General features: G+C 47.0%; 9 non-coding genes across 9 annotated transcripts; all 9 read left to right on the top strand.

Moving 5' to 3' along the window:
- Positions 1–1,629: 1,629 nt before the first annotated feature.
- Positions 1,630–1,701, top strand: trnad-guc (transfer RNA aspartic acid (anticodon GUC)). The gene has a single exon. It is a non-coding gene; the product is annotated as a tRNA-Asp (tRNA).
- Positions 1,702–2,943: 1,242 nt separating this feature from the next.
- On the top strand, positions 2,944–3,015 carry trnad-guc (transfer RNA aspartic acid (anticodon GUC)). The gene has a single exon. It is a non-coding gene; the product is annotated as a tRNA-Asp (tRNA).
- Positions 3,016–3,388: 373 nt separating this feature from the next.
- Positions 3,389–3,460, top strand: trnad-guc (transfer RNA aspartic acid (anticodon GUC)). Its single transcript has one exon. It is a non-coding gene; the product is annotated as a tRNA-Asp (tRNA).
- A 1,288-nt stretch (positions 3,461–4,748) lies between these two features.
- On the top strand, positions 4,749–4,820 carry trnad-guc (transfer RNA aspartic acid (anticodon GUC)). The gene has a single exon. It is a non-coding gene; the product is annotated as a tRNA-Asp (tRNA).
- Positions 4,821–6,553: 1,733 nt separating this feature from the next.
- trnad-guc (transfer RNA aspartic acid (anticodon GUC)) lies at positions 6,554–6,625 on the top strand. Its single transcript has one exon. It is a non-coding gene; the product is annotated as a tRNA-Asp (tRNA).
- Positions 6,626–7,271: 646 nt separating this feature from the next.
- Positions 7,272–7,343, top strand: trnad-guc (transfer RNA aspartic acid (anticodon GUC)). The gene has a single exon. It is a non-coding gene; the product is annotated as a tRNA-Asp (tRNA).
- Positions 7,344–10,304: 2,961 nt separating this feature from the next.
- On the top strand, positions 10,305–10,376 carry trnad-guc (transfer RNA aspartic acid (anticodon GUC)). The gene has a single exon. It is a non-coding gene; the product is annotated as a tRNA-Asp (tRNA).
- A 373-nt stretch (positions 10,377–10,749) lies between these two features.
- trnad-guc (transfer RNA aspartic acid (anticodon GUC)) lies at positions 10,750–10,821 on the top strand. Its single transcript has one exon. It is a non-coding gene; the product is annotated as a tRNA-Asp (tRNA).
- A 1,947-nt stretch (positions 10,822–12,768) lies between these two features.
- On the top strand, positions 12,769–12,840 carry trnad-guc (transfer RNA aspartic acid (anticodon GUC)). The gene has a single exon. It is a non-coding gene; the product is annotated as a tRNA-Asp (tRNA).
- Positions 12,841–15,117: the final 2,277 nt, after the last annotated feature.

Below are 15,117 nucleotides of genomic sequence, written 5' to 3' on the forward strand. Positions count from 1 at the left end.
ATAACTCAAGGAATTCTAGGTGGTGTCCAAATGGCACCAGGTGAAGAGGGTAACCTGGTAAATGCACCAGGAGTCCGTCGATATGGCAGACGTGGGTGTTGTGACAGTCCTCGTTAGTATAGTGGACAGTATCTCCGACAGTAGAAACAACTTTGTGGGCTCCTCCCTTCTGCTGTTTTATCTATCATTGCTTAACCTGTCACACGTGAGCTCAAGCTAAGCTCATGCCTTAAACTTAAGTCACAGTCACAGTGACAGCCTGCCTATCTCCATTGGAAATGTTGGAAGCTAAGCTCATGGTTTCCACGCTGCTTGTGGAACTGGACACCAGCTCTTCACTGTTGAATGCTGCAGGGGCTGAATGTGGAAAAAGCTTATGGGCACATATATGAAGGAATCCTAGGTAGTGTCCCAATGGCACCAGGTGAAGAGGGTAACCCAGTGAATGCACCAGGAGTCCGTTGACATGGCAGATGTGGGTGTTGCGACAGTCCTCCTTAATATAGTGGACAGTATCTCCGCCTGTAGAAACAACTTTGTGCGATCTCTTTCAAACTTAAGTCACAGTCACAGTCACAGTGACAGCCTGCCTATCTCCATTGGAAATGGTGGAAGCTAAGCTCATTGTGGGACGGCTGTGGGATGGCTCCTCCCTTCTGCTGTTTTATCTATCATTGCTTAACCTGTCACACGTGAGTTCAAGCTAAGCTCATGCCTTAAACTTAAGTCACAGTCACAGTGACAGTCTGCCTATCTCCATTGGATATGTTGGAAGCTAAGCTCATGGTTTCCATGCTGCTTGTGGAACTGGACACCAGCTGTTCACTGTTGAATGCTGCAGGTGGTGAATGTGGAAAAAGCTTATTGGCATATAACTCAAGTAATCCTAGGTGGTGTCCAAATGGCACCAGGTGAAGAGGGTAACCCGGTAAATGCACTCGGAGTCGCTCGACATGGCAGACATAGGGGTTGCGACAGTCCTCGTTAGTATAGTGGACAGTATCTCTGCCAGTAGAAACAACTTTGTGCGATCTCTTTCAAACTTAAGTCACAGTCACAGTGACAGTGACAGCCTGCCTATCTCAATTGGATATGTTGGAAGCTAAGCTCATGGTTTCCACGCTGCTTGTGGAACTGGACACCAGTCCTCGTTAGTATAGTGGACAGTATCTCCGCCTGTCATGCGGAAGACCGGGGTTCGATTCCCCGACTGGGAGAGTTTATTTCTTTTCTGCCGAAAGAGGTCACCTAAATCATTGCACCATAGCAAAGGTCATGTAATACAACAGCATTCAGTAGAAACAACTTTGTGCCATCTTTCTCAAACTTAAGTCACAATCACAGTGACAGCCTGCCTATCTCCATTGGATATGTTGGAAGCTAAGCTCACGGCTTTCGCACTGCTTGTGGAACTGGACACCAGTTCTTCACTGTTGAATGCTGCAGGGGCTGAATGTGGAAAAAGCTTATTGCCATATAACTCAAGTAATCCTAGGTGGTAAGCTCATGCCTTAAACTTAAGTCACAGTCACAGTGACAGTCTGCCTATCTCCATTGGATATGTTGGAAGCTAAGCTCATGGTTTCCATGCTGCTTGTGGAACTGGACACCAGCTAGGGGTTGCGACAGTCCTCGTTAGTATAGTGGACAGTATCTCCGCCTGTCACGCGGAAGACCGGGGTTCGATTCCCCGACGGGGAGAGTTTCTTTCTTTTCTGCTGAAAGAGGTCACCTAAATCATTGCACCAGAGCAAAGGTCATGTAATACAACAGCATTCAGTAGAAACAACTTTGTGCCATCTTTCTCAAACTTAAGTCACAATCACAGTCACAGTGACAGCCTGCCTATCTCCATTGGATATGTTGGAAGCTAAGCTCACGGCTTTCGCGCTGCTTGTGGAACTGGACACCAGTTCTTCACTGTTGAATGCTGCAGGGGCTGAATGTGAAAAAAGCTTATGGGCACATAACTCAAGGGATCCTAAGTGGTGTCCAATCGTACCAGGTGAAGAGGGAAACCTGGTAAATCCACCAGGAGTCCGTCGATATGGCAGACTTGTGTGTTGCGACAGTCCTCGTTAGTATAGTGGACAGTATCTCCGACAGTAGAAACAACTTTGTGGGCTCCTCCCTTCTGCTGTTTTATCTATCATTGCTTAACCTGTCACACGTGAGCTCAAGCTAAGCTCATGCCTTAAACTTAAGTCACAGTCACAGTGACAGCCTGCCTATCTCCATTGGATATGTTGGAAGCTAAGCTCATGGTTTCCACGCTGCTTGTGGAACTGGACACCAGCTCTTCACTGTTGAATGCTGCAGGGGCTGAATGTGGAAAAAGCTTATGGGCACATATCTGAAGGAATCCTAGGTAGTGTCCCAATGGCACCAGGTGAAGAGGGTAACCTAGTGAATGCACCAGGAGTCCGTTGACATGGCAGATGTGGGTGTTGCGACAGTCCTCGTTAGTATAGTGGACAGTATCTCCGCTTGTAGAAACAACTTTGTGCGATCTCTTTCAAACTTAAGTCACAGTCACAGTCACAGTGACAGCCTGCCTATCTCCATTGGAAATGGTGGAAGCTAAGCTCATTGTGGGACAGCTGTGGGATGGCTCCTCCCTTCTGCTGTTTTATCTATCATTGCTTAACCTGTCACACGTGAGCTCAAGCTAAGCTCATGCCTTAAACTTAAGTCACAGTCACAGTGACAGCCTGCCTATCTCCATTGGATATGTTGGAAGCTAAGCTCATGGTTTCCACGCTGCTTGTGGAACTGGACACCAGCTGTTCACTGTTGAATGCTGCAGGTGGTGAATGTGGAAAAAGCTTATTGGCATATAACTCAAGTAATCCTAGGTGGTGTCCAAATGGCATCAGGTGAAGAGGGTAACCCGGTAAATGCACCCGGAGTCCCTCGACATGGCAGACATAGGGGTTGAGACAGTCCTCGTTAGTATAGTGGACAGTATCTCCGCCTGTCACGCGGAAGACCGGGGTTCGATTCCCCGACGGGGAGAGTTTCTTTCTTTTCTGCTGAAAGAGGTCACCGAAATCATTGCACCAGAGCAAAGGTCATGTAATACAACAGCATTCAGTAGAAACAACTTTGTGCCATCTTTCTCAAACTTAAGTCACAATCACAGTCACAGTGACAGCCTGCCTATCTCCATTGGATATGTTGGAAGCTAAGCTCACGGCTTTCGCGCTGCTTGTGGAACTGGACACCAGTTCTTCACTGTTGAATGCTGCAGGGGCTGAATGTGGAAAAAAGCTTATGGGCACATATCTGAAGGAATCCTAGGTAGTGTCCAAATGGCACCAGGTGAAGAGGGTAACCCGGTAAATGCACCCGGAGTCGGTCGACATGGCAGACATGGGGGTTGCGACAGTCCTCGTTAGTATAGTGGACAGTATCTCCGCCTGTCACGCGGAAGACCGGGGTTCGATTCCCCGACGGGGAGAGTTTCTTTGTTTCCTGCTGAAACAGTGCATCTACATCATCACACCAGATCAAAGGTCATGTAATGCAACAGCATCCCGTAGAAACAACTTTGTATGATCTCTCTCAAACAAATCTCCATTGGATATGTTGGAAGGCTAACACTCTGTGTTGTTGTCAGCAAGTGTGGATGTTCAGATAGGAGGTGAATGGCTCCTCCCTCCTGCTGTTTTATCTATCATTGCTTAACCTGTCACACGTGAGCTCAAGCTAAGCTCATGCCAGGGACAGCAAACATAGGAACCATTGAACCAGGAGCAGCTTAACGGTTTCCGCACTGCTTGTGGAACTGGACACCAGCTCTTCACTGTTGAATGTGGAAAAAGCTTATGGGCACATACCTCAAGGAATCCTAGGTAGTGTCCAAATGGCACCAGGTGAAGAGGGAAACCCGGTAAATGCACCAGGAGTCCGTCGATATGGCAGACGTGGGTGTTGCGACAGTCCTCGTTAGTATAGTGGACAGTATCTCTGCCAGTAGAAACAACTTTGTGCGATCTTTCAAACTTAAGTCACAGTCACAGTGACAGCCTGCCTATCTCCATTGGATATGTTGGAAGCTAAGCTCATGGTTTCCACGCTGCTTGTGGAACTGGACACCAGCTCTTCACTGTTGAATGCTGCAGGGGCTGAATGTGGAAAAAGCTTATGGGCACATATATGAAGGAATCCTAGGTAGTGTCCCAATGGCACCAGGTGAAGAGGGTAACCCAGTGAATGCACCAGGAGTCCGTTGACATGGCAGATGTGGGTGTTGCGACAGTCCTCGTTAGTATAGTGGACAGTATCTCCGCTTGTAGAAACAACTTTGTGCGATCTCTTTCAAACTTAAGTCACAGTCACAGTCACAGTGACAGCCTGCCTATCTCCATTGGAAATGGTGGAAGCTAAGCTCATTGTGGGACAGCTGTGGGATGGCTCCTCCCTTCTGCTGTTTTATCTATCATTGCTTAACCTGTCACACGTGAGCTCAAGCTAAGCTCATGCCTTAAACTTAAGTCACAGTCACAGTGACAGCCTGCCTATCTCCATTGGATATGTTGGAAGCTAAGCTCATGGTTTCCACGCTGCTTGTGGAACTGGACACCAGCTGTTCACTGTTGAATGCTGCAGGTGGTGAATGTGGAAAAAGCTTATTGGCATATAACTCAAGTAATCCTAGGTGGTGTCCAAATGGCATCAGGTGAAGAGGGTAACCCGGTAAATGCACCCGGAGTCCCTCGACATGGCAGACATAGGGGTTGCGACAGTCCTCGTTAGTATAGTGGACAGTATCTCCGCCTGTCACGCGGAAGACCGGGGTTCGATTCCCCGACGGGGAGAGTCTCTTTCTTTTCTGCTGAAAGAGGTCACCGAAATCATTGCACCAGAGCAAAGGTCATGTAATACAACAGCATTCAGTAGAAACAACTTTGTGCCATCTTTCTCAAACTTAAGTCACAATCACAGTCACAGTGACAGCCTGCCTATCTCCATTGGATATGTTGGAAGCTAAGCTCACGGCTTTCGCGCTGCTTGTGGAACTGGACACCAGTTCTTCACTGTTGAATGCTGCAGGGGCTGAATGTGGAAAAAAGCTTATGGGCACATATCTGAAGGAATCCTAGGTAGTGTCCAAATGGCACCAGGTGAAGAGGGTAACCCGGTAAATGCACCCGGAGTCGGTCGACATGGCAGACATGGGGGTTGCGACAGTCCTCGTTAGTATAGTGGACAGTATCTCCGCCTGTCACGCGTCAGACCGGGGTTCGATTCCCCGACGGGGAGAGTTTCTTTGTTTCCTGCTGAAACAGTGCATCTACATCATCACACCAGATCAAAGGTCATGTAATGCAACAGCATCCCGTAGAAACAACTTTGTATGATCTCTCTCAAACAAATCTCCATTGGATATGTTGGAAGGCTAACACTCTGTGTCGTTGTCAGCAAGTGTGGATGTTCAGATAGGAGGTGAATGGCTCCTCCCTCCTGCTGTTTTATCTATCATTGCTTAACCTGTCACACGTGAGCTCAAGCTAAGCTCATGCCAGGGACAGCAAACATAGGAACCATTGAACCAGGAGCAGCTTAACGGTTTCCGCACTGCTTGTGGAACTGGACACCAGCTCTTCACTGTTGAATGTGGAAAAAGCTTATGGGCACATACCTCAAGGAATCCTAGGTAGTGTCCAAATGGCACCAGGTGAAGAGGGAAACCCGGTAAATGCACCAGGAGTCCGTCGATATGGCAGACGTGGGTGTTGCGACAGTCCTCGTTAGTATAGTGGACAGTATCTCTGCCAGTAGAAACAACTTTGTGCGATCTTTCAAACTTAAGTCACAGTCACAGTGACAGCCTGCCTATCTCCATTGGATATGTTGGAAGCTAAGCTCATGGTTTCCACGCTGCTTGTGGAACTGGACACCAGCTCTTCACTGTTGAATGCTGCAGGGGCTGAATGTGGAAAAAGCTTATGGGCACATATATGAAGGAATCCTATGTAGTGTCCCAATGGCACCAGGTGAAGAGGGTAACCCAGTGAATGCACCAGGAGTCCGTTGACATGGCAGATGTGGGTGTTGCGACAGTCCTCGTTAGTATAGTGGACAGTATCTCCGCTTGTAGAAACAACTTTGTGCGATCTCTTTCAAACTTAAGTCACAGTCACAGTCACAGTGACAGCCTGCCTATCTCCATTGGAAATGGTGGAAGCTAAGCTCATTGTGGGACAGCTGTGGGATGGCTCCTCCCTTCTGCTGTTTTATCTATCATTGCTTAACCTGTCACACGTGAGCTCAAGCTAAGCTCATGCCTTAAACTTAAGTCACAGTCACAGTGACAGCCTGCCTATCTCCATTGGATATGTTGGAAGCTAAGCTCATGGTTTCCACGCTGCTTGTGGAACTGGACACCAGCTGTTCACTGTTGAATGCTGCAGGTGGTGAATGTGGAAAAAGCTTATTGGCATATAACTCAAGTAATCCTAGGTGGTGTCCAAATGGCATCAGGTGAAGAGGGTAACCCGGTAAATGCACCCGGAGTCCCTCGACATGGCAGACATAGGGGTTGCGACAGTCTTCGTTAGTATAGTGGACAGTATCTCCGCCTGTCACGCGGAAGACCGGGGTTCGATTCCCCGACGGGGAGAGTCTCTTTCTTTTCTGCTGAAAGAGGTCACCGAAATCATTGCACCAGAGCAAAGGTCATGTAATACAACAGCATTCAGTAGAAACAACTTTGTGCCATCTTTCTCAAACTTAAGTCACAATCACAGTCACAGTGACTGGAGGATGGCTCCTCCCTTCTGCTGTTTTATCTATCATTGCTTAACCTGTCACACGTGAGCTCAAGCTAAGCTCATGCCTTAAACTTAAGTCACAGTCACAGTGACAGCCTGCCTATCTCCGTTAGATATGTTGGAAGCTAAGCTCATGGTTTCCACGCTGCTTGTGGAACTGGACACCAGCTGTTCACTGTTGAATGCTGCAGGTGGTGAATGTGGAAAAAGCTTATGGGCATATAACTCAAGGAATTCTAGGTGGTGTCCAAATGGCACCAGGTGAAGAGGGTAACCTGGTAAATGCGCCAGGAGTCTGTCGATATGGCAGACGTGGGTGTTGTGACAGTCCTCGTTAGTATAGTGGACAGTATCTCTGCCAGTAGAAACAACTTTGTGCGATCTCTTTCAAACTTAAGTCACAGTCACAGTGACAGTGACAGCCTGCCTATCTCCATTGGATATGTTGGAAGCTAAGCTCATGGTTTCCACGCTGCTTGTGGAACTGGACACCAGTCCTCGTTAGTATAGTGGACAGTATCTCCGCCTGTCACGCGGAAGACCGGGGTTCGATTCCCCGACGGGGAGAGTTTATTTCTTTTCTGCCGAAAGAGGTCACCTAAATCATTGCACCATAGCAAAGGTCATGTAATACAACAGCATTCAGTAGAAACAACTTTGTGCCATCTTTCTCAAACTTAAGTCACAATCACAGTGACAGCCTGCCTATCTCCATTGGATATGTTGGAAGCTAAGCTCACGGCTTTCGCACTGCTTGTGGAACTGGACACCAGTTCTTCACTGTTGAATGCTGCAGGGGCTGAATGTGGAAAAAGCTTATTGCCATATAACTCAAGTAATCCTAGGTGGTAAGCTCATGCCTTAAACTTAAGTCACAGTCACAGTGACAGTCTGCCTATCTCCATTGGATATGTTGGAAGCTAAGCTCATGGTTTCCATGCTGCTTGTGGAACTGGACACCAGCTGTTCACTGTTGAATGCTGCAGGTGGTGAATGTGGAAAAAGCTTATTGGCATATAACTCAAGTAATCCTAGGTGGTGTCCAAATGGCACCAGGTGAAGAGGGTAACCCGGTAAATGCACTCGGAGTCGCTCGACATGGCAGACATAGGGGTTGCGACAGTCCTCGTTAGTATAGTGGACAGTATCTCCGACAGTAGAAACAACTTTGTGGGCTCCTCTCTTCTGGAATTCTCAAGGAATTCTAGGTGGTGTCCAAATGGCACCAGGTGAAGAGGGTAACCTGGTAAATGCACCAGGAGTCCGTCGATATGGCAGACGTGGGTGTTGTGACAGTCCTCGTTAGTATATTGGACAGTATCTCTGCCAGTAGAAACAACTTTGTGCGATCTCTTTCAAACTTAAGTCACAGTCACAGTGACAGTGACAGCCTGCCTATCTCCATTGGATATGTTGGAAGCTAAGCTCATGGTTTCCACGCTGCTTGTGGAACTGGACACCAGCTGTTCACTGTTGAATGCTGCAGGTGGTGAATGTGGAAAAAGCTTATTGGCATATAACTCAAATAATCCTAGGTGGTGTCCAAATGGCACCAGGTGAAGAGGGTAACCCGGTAAATGCACCCGGACTCGGTCGACATGGCAGACGTGTGGGTTGTGACAGTCCTCGTTAGTATAGGGGACAGTATCTCCGCCTGTCACGCGTAAGACCGGGGTTCGATTCCCCGACGGGGAGAGTTTATTTCTTTTCTGCCGAAAGAGGTCACCTAAATCATTGCACCAGAGCAAAGGTCATGTAATACAACAGCATTCAGTAGAAACAACTTTGTGCCATCTTTCTCAAACTTAAGTCACAATCACAGTGACAGCCTGCCTATCTCCATTGGATATGTTGGAAGCTAAGCTCACGGCTTTCGCGCTGCTTGTGGAACTGGACACCAGTTCTTCACTGTTGAATGCTGCAGGGGCTGAATGTGGAAAAAAGCTTATGGGCACATATCTGAAGGAATCCTAGGTAGTGTCCCAATGGCACCAGGTTAAGAGGGTAACCTGGTAAATGCACCAGGAGTCCGTCGATATGGCAGACGTGGGTGTTGCGACAGTCCTCGTTATTATAGTGGACAGTATCTCTGACAGTAGAAACAACTTTGTGGGCTCCTCCCTTCTGCTGTTTTATCTATCATTGCTTAACCTGTCACACGTGAGCTCAAGCTAAGCTCATGCCTTAAACTTATGTCACAGTCACAGTGACAGCCTGCCTATCTCCATTGGAAATGTTGGAAGCTAAGCTCATGGTTTCCACGCTGCTTGTGGAACTGGACACCAGCTCTTCACTGATTAATGCTGCAGGGGCTGAATGTGGAAAAAAGCTTATGGGCACATAACTCAAGGGATCCTAGGTGGTGTCCAATCGTACCAGGTGAAGAGGGAACCTGTCAGCAAGTGTGGATGTTCAGATAGGAGGTGAATGGCTCCTCCCTCCTGCTGTTTTATCTATCATTGCTTAACCCGACACACGTGAGCTCAAGCTAAGCTCATGCCAGGGACAGCAAACATAGGAACCATTGAACCAGGAGCAGCTTAACGGTTTCCGCACTGCTTGTGGAACTGGACACCAGCTCTTCACTGTTGAATGTGGAAAAAGCTTATGGGCACATACCTCAAGGAATCCTAGGTAGTGTCCAAATGGCACCAGGTGAAGAGGGAAACCCGGTAAATGCACCAGGAGTCCGTCGATATGGCAGACGTGGGTGTTGCGACAGTCCTCGTTAGTATAGTGGACAGTATCTCTGCCAGTAGAAACAACTTTGTGCGATCTTTCAAACTTAAGTCACAGTCACAGTGACAGCCTGCCTATCTCCATTGGATATGTTGGAAGCTAAGCTCATGGTTTCCACGCTGCTTGTGGAACTGGACACCAGCTCTTCACTGTTGAAAGCTGCAGGGGCTGAATGTGGAAAAAGCTTATGGGCACATATATGAAGGAATCCTAGGTAGTGTCCCAATGGCACCAGGTGAAGAGGGTAACCCAGTGAATGCACCAGGAGTCCGTTGACATGGCAGATGTGGGTGTTGCGACAGTCCTCGTTAGTATAGTGGACAGTATCTCCGCTTGTAGAAACAACTTTGTGCGATCTCTTTCAAACTTAAGTCACAGTCACAGTCACAGTGACAGCCTGCCTATCTCCATTGGAAATGGTGGAAGCTAAGCTCATTGTGGGACAGCTGTGGGATGGCTCCTCCCTTCTGCTGTTTTATCTATCATTGCTTAACCTGTCACACGTGAGCTCAAGCTAAGCTCATGCCTTAAACTTAAGTCACAGTCACAGTGACAGCCTGCCTATCTCCATTGGATATGTTGGAAGCTAAGCTCATGGTTTCCACGCTGCTTGTGGAACTGGACACCAGCTGTTCACTGTTGAATGCTGCAGGTGGTGAATGTGGAAAAAGCTTATTGGCATATAACTCAAGTAATCCTAGGTGGTGTCCAAATGGCACCAGGTGAAGAGGGTAACCCGGTAAATGCACCCGGAGTCGGTCGACATGGCAGACATAGGGGTTGCGACAGTCCTCGTTAGTATAGTGGACAGTATCTCCGCCTGTCACGCGGAAGACCGGGGTTCGATTCCCCGACGGGGAGAGTTTCTTTCTTTTCTGCTGAAAGAGGTCACCTAAATCATTGCACCAGAGCAAAGGTCATGTAATACAACAGCATTCAGTAGAAACAACTTTGTGCCATCTTTCTCAAACGTAAGTCACAATCACAGTCACAGTGACAGCCTGCCTATCTCCATTGGATATGTTGGAAGCTAAGCTCACGGCTTTCGCGCTGCTTGTGGAACTGGACACCAGTTCTTCACTGTTGAATGCTGCAGGGGCTGAATGTGGAAAAAAGCTTATGGGCACATATCTGAAGGAATCCTAGGTAGTGTCCCAATGGCACCAGGTGAAGAGGGTAACCTGGTAAATGCACCAGGAGTCCGTCGATATGGCAGACGTGGGTGTTGCGACAGTCCTCGTTAGTATAGTGGACAGTATCTCTGCCTGTCACGCGGAAGACCGGGGTTCGATTCCCCGACGGGGAGAGTTTCTTTGTTTCCTGCTGGAACAGTGCATCTACATCATCGCACCAGATCAAAGGTCATGTAATGCAACAGCATCCTGTAGAAACAACTTTGTATGATCTCTCTCAAACAAATCTCCATTGGATATGTTGGAAGGCTAACACTCTGTGTCGTTGTCAGCAAGTGTGGATGTTCAGATAGGAGGTGAATGGCTCCTCCCTCCTGCTGTTTTATCTATCATTGCTTAACCTGTCACACGTGAGCTCAAGCTAAGCTCATGCCAGGGACAGCAAACATAGGAACCATTGAACCAGGAGCAGCTTAACGGTTTCCGCACTGCTTGTGGAACTGGACACCAGCTCTTCACTGTTGAATGTGGAAAAAGCTTATGGGCACATACCTCAAGGAATCCTAGGTAGTGTCCAAATGGCACCAGGTGAAGAGGGAAACCCGGTAAATGCACCAGGAGTCCGTCGATATGGCAGATGTGGGTATTGCGACAGTCCTCGTTAGTATAGTGGACAGTATCTCTGCCAGTAGAAACAACTTTGTGCGATCTCTTTCAAACTTAAGTCACAGTGACAGCCTGCCTATCTCCATTGGAAATGGTGGAAGCTAAGCTCATTGTGGGACGGCTGTGGGATGGCTCCTCCCTTCTGCTGTTTTATCTATCATTGCTTAACCTGTCACACGTGAGCTCAAGCTAAGCTCATGCCTTAAACTTAAGTCACAGTCACAGTGACAGCCTGCCTATCTCCGTTAGATATGTTGGAAGCTAAGCTCATGGTTTCCACGCTGCTTGTGGAACTGGACACCAGCTGTTCACTGTTGAATGCTGCAGGTGGTGAATGTGGAAAAAGCTTATGGGCATATAACTCAAGGAATTCTAGGTGGTGTCCAAATGGCACCAGGTGAAGAGGGTAACCTGGTAAATGCGCCAGGAGTCCGTCGATATGGCAGACGTGGGTGTTGCGACATTCCTCGTTAGTATAGTGGACAGTATCTCTGCCAGTAGAAACAACTTTGTGCGATCTCTTTCAAACTTAAGTCACAGTCACAGTGACAGTGACAGCCTGCCTATCTCCATTGGATATGTTGGAAGCTAAGCTCATGGTTTCCACGCTGCTTGTGGAACTGGACACCAATCCTCGTTAGTATAGTGGACAGTATCTCTGCCTGTCACGCCGAAGACCGGGGTTCGATTCCCCGACGGGGAGAGTTTATTTCTTTTCTGCCGAAAGAGGTCACCTAAATCATTGCACCATAGCAAAGGTCATGTAATACAACAGCATTCAGTAGAAACAACTTTGTGCCATCTTTCTCAAACTTAAGTCACAATCACAGTGACAGCCTGCCTATCTCCATTGGATATGTTGGAAGCTAAGCTCACGGCTTTCGCACTGCTTGTGGAACTGGACACCAGTTCTTCACTGTTGAATGCTGCAGGGGCTGAATGTGGAAAAAAGCTTATGGGCACATATCTGAAGGAATCCTAGGTAGTGTCCCAATGGCACCAGGTGAAGAGGGTAACCTGGTAAATGCACCAGGAGTCCGTCGATATGGCAGACGTGGGTGTTGCGACAGTCCTCGTTAGTATAGTGGACAGTATCTCCGACAGTAGAAACAAATTTGTGGGCTCCTCCCTTCTGCTGTTTTATCTATCATTGCTTAACCTGTCACACGTGAGCTCAAGTTAAGCTCATGCCTTAAACTTAAGTCACAGTCACAGTGACAGCCTGCCTATCTCCATTGGAAATGTTGGAAGCTAAGCTCATGGTTTCCACGCTGCTTGTGGAACTGGACACCAGCTCTTCACTGTTGAATGCTGCAGGGGCTGAATGTGGAAAAAAGCTTATGGGCACATAACTCAAGGGATCCTAGGTGGTGTCCAATCGTACCAGGTGAAGAGGGAAACCTGGTAAATCCACCAGGAGTCCGTCGATATGGCAGACTTGTGTGCTGCGACAGTCCTCGTTAGTATAGTGGACAGTATCTCCGCCTGTCACGCGGAAGACCGGGGTTCGATTCCCCGACGGGGAGAGTTTCTTTGTTTCCTGCTGAAACAGTGCATCTACATCATCGCACCAGATCAAAGGTCATGTAATGCAACAGCATCCCGTAGAAACAACTTTGTATGATCTCTCTCAAACAAATCTCCATTGGATATGTTGGAAGGCTAACACTCTGTGTCGTTGTCAGCAAGTGTGAATGTTCAGATAGGAGGTGAATGGCTCCTCCCTCCTGCTGTTTTATCTATCATTGCTTAACCTGTCACACGTGAGCTCAAGCTAAGCTCATGCCAGGGACAGCAAACATAGGAACCATTGAACCAGGAGCAGCTTAACGGTTTCCGCACTGCTTGTGGAACTGGACACCAGCTCTTCACTGTTGAATGTGGAAAAAGCTTATGGGCACATACCTCAAGGAATCCTAGGTAGTGTCCAAATGGCACCAGGTGAAGAGGGAAACCCGGTAAATGCACCAGGAGTCCGTCGATATGGCAGACGTGGGTGTTGCGACAGTCCTCGTTAGTATAGTGGACAGTATCTCTGCCAGTAGAAACAACTTTGTTCGATCTTTCAAACTTAAGTCACAGTCACAGTGACAGCCTGCCTATCTCCATTGGATATGTTGGAAGCTAAGCTCATGGTTTCCACGCTGCTTGTGGAACTGGACACCAGCTCTTCACTGTTGAATGCTGCAGGGGCTGAATGTGGAAAAAGCTTATGGGCACATATATGAAGGAATCCTAGGTGGACACATATATGAAGGAATCCTAGGTAGTGTCCCAATGGCACCAGGTGAAGAGGGTAACCCGATGAATGCACCAGGAGTCCATTGACATGGCAGATGTGGGGGTTGCGACAGTCCTCGTTAGTATAGTGGACAGTGTCTCCGCCTGTCATGCGGAAGACCGAGGTTCGATTCCCCCACGGGGAGAGATTCTTTGTTTCCTGCTGAAACAGTGCATTATTATTGTACCCATGACAACAGATCGTGTAATGTTGAGGATGTACTTGTTTTAACCCAAATCTTCTTTTCCTAAACCTAACCAAGTCATGACTGTTATTACTTATTAATAGTAACCATGGCGACAAAGGTAGTTACTGCTGTCGGCACAGTCTGTGTGTTTTTTATTGTAATCATGACAACCCGAGGTCCGGTATGCCTGCCGGCGTAGGGGTGCTATTTCAGGAGACACTCCTCTGGGTTGAATCAGAGGGTTAATGGTTAAGGTTGGAGGAGTTGTTGGTAAATAATACTGAGTACTTACATACCATAATCACCAGCATTTTAGTATTAAGCAATGATGATGACGTTACCTTCATCGTCTCTCACTGAGGTTGATGCAGAACACAGCAGTAACAGATGATGTGGCAAAACACTTTAAGTTCAAGTTAATTATTAAATAAAACCGTTTTTAAGCTGCTCCACTCCAATATTTTCAGTGTCAAGTATTTTGTGACGAATAAATAACTGAACAATAAACTACACACACACACACACCTACATATATATATATATGTATACATTATATATAATATGTAATAAAACTTAGTTCTATATAATTTCAGTGCTTCACGTTGTTTCAAACAACTGCTGCAATCTCAGCAAAAAGTTTGATGGGCTGGTGTCACCCATAACACCCATCTGTGCGATGAGCCTGACTAACAGGCAGTGCATCAGCCAGTACATTTGATGAGCCCTAGTTTGTGCCTCGTGTGATGTACAACTAACATTTAAATCAAAGAACTATTCCATTTTCCTCTGGCCCAGAGTCAGATAGTCTCCTCTTCACATCTGGATAAAAATATTCTGTCAACTGTAAGAAAAGAAAAACTTTAACTTTCCTCAATATCAATATTAATACTGAGTAAAATTGATATAAAAATATAAATCACAAATTATTTGCAGCAGATTTTTTCATCCAGATGGTAATGGAGAAGCAAATGAGGCCTCTGGAAACAAACATACAAAAACTTCAAAAACTCTGTTTCGCTTTGTCTTTATTTGGTGCTGAGTGTAGATCAGTGAGGGGAAAATGTATTTAAATGATTTTAGCATAACAAGATATGAAGGTCTGAATTCTTACTGAATGCTCTGTGTGTAGAGTGAGTTCTTTCCTCACTGAAGTTATGTGATTTGTACTTGAAAGACTGAAACATTCAGTAACACCAGCATCGTGTCTATTAGAATTAATCATTGTAGACAAAAGAGCAGCCAGCCAGGGCAACACCTCCCCATCCACCATGTTTTCACTGCACACCAGTAACAGTCAAAGTCAACAGTTTGAGGAGAACAGTGTGTGTTTTGGGG

This window comes from Seriola aureovittata, chromosome 7 (genome assembly GCF_021018895.1).
Source record: "Seriola aureovittata isolate HTS-2021-v1 ecotype China chromosome 7, ASM2101889v1, whole genome shotgun sequence".
Classification (NCBI taxonomy): Eukaryota; Metazoa; Chordata; class Actinopteri; order Carangiformes; family Carangidae; genus Seriola; species Seriola aureovittata.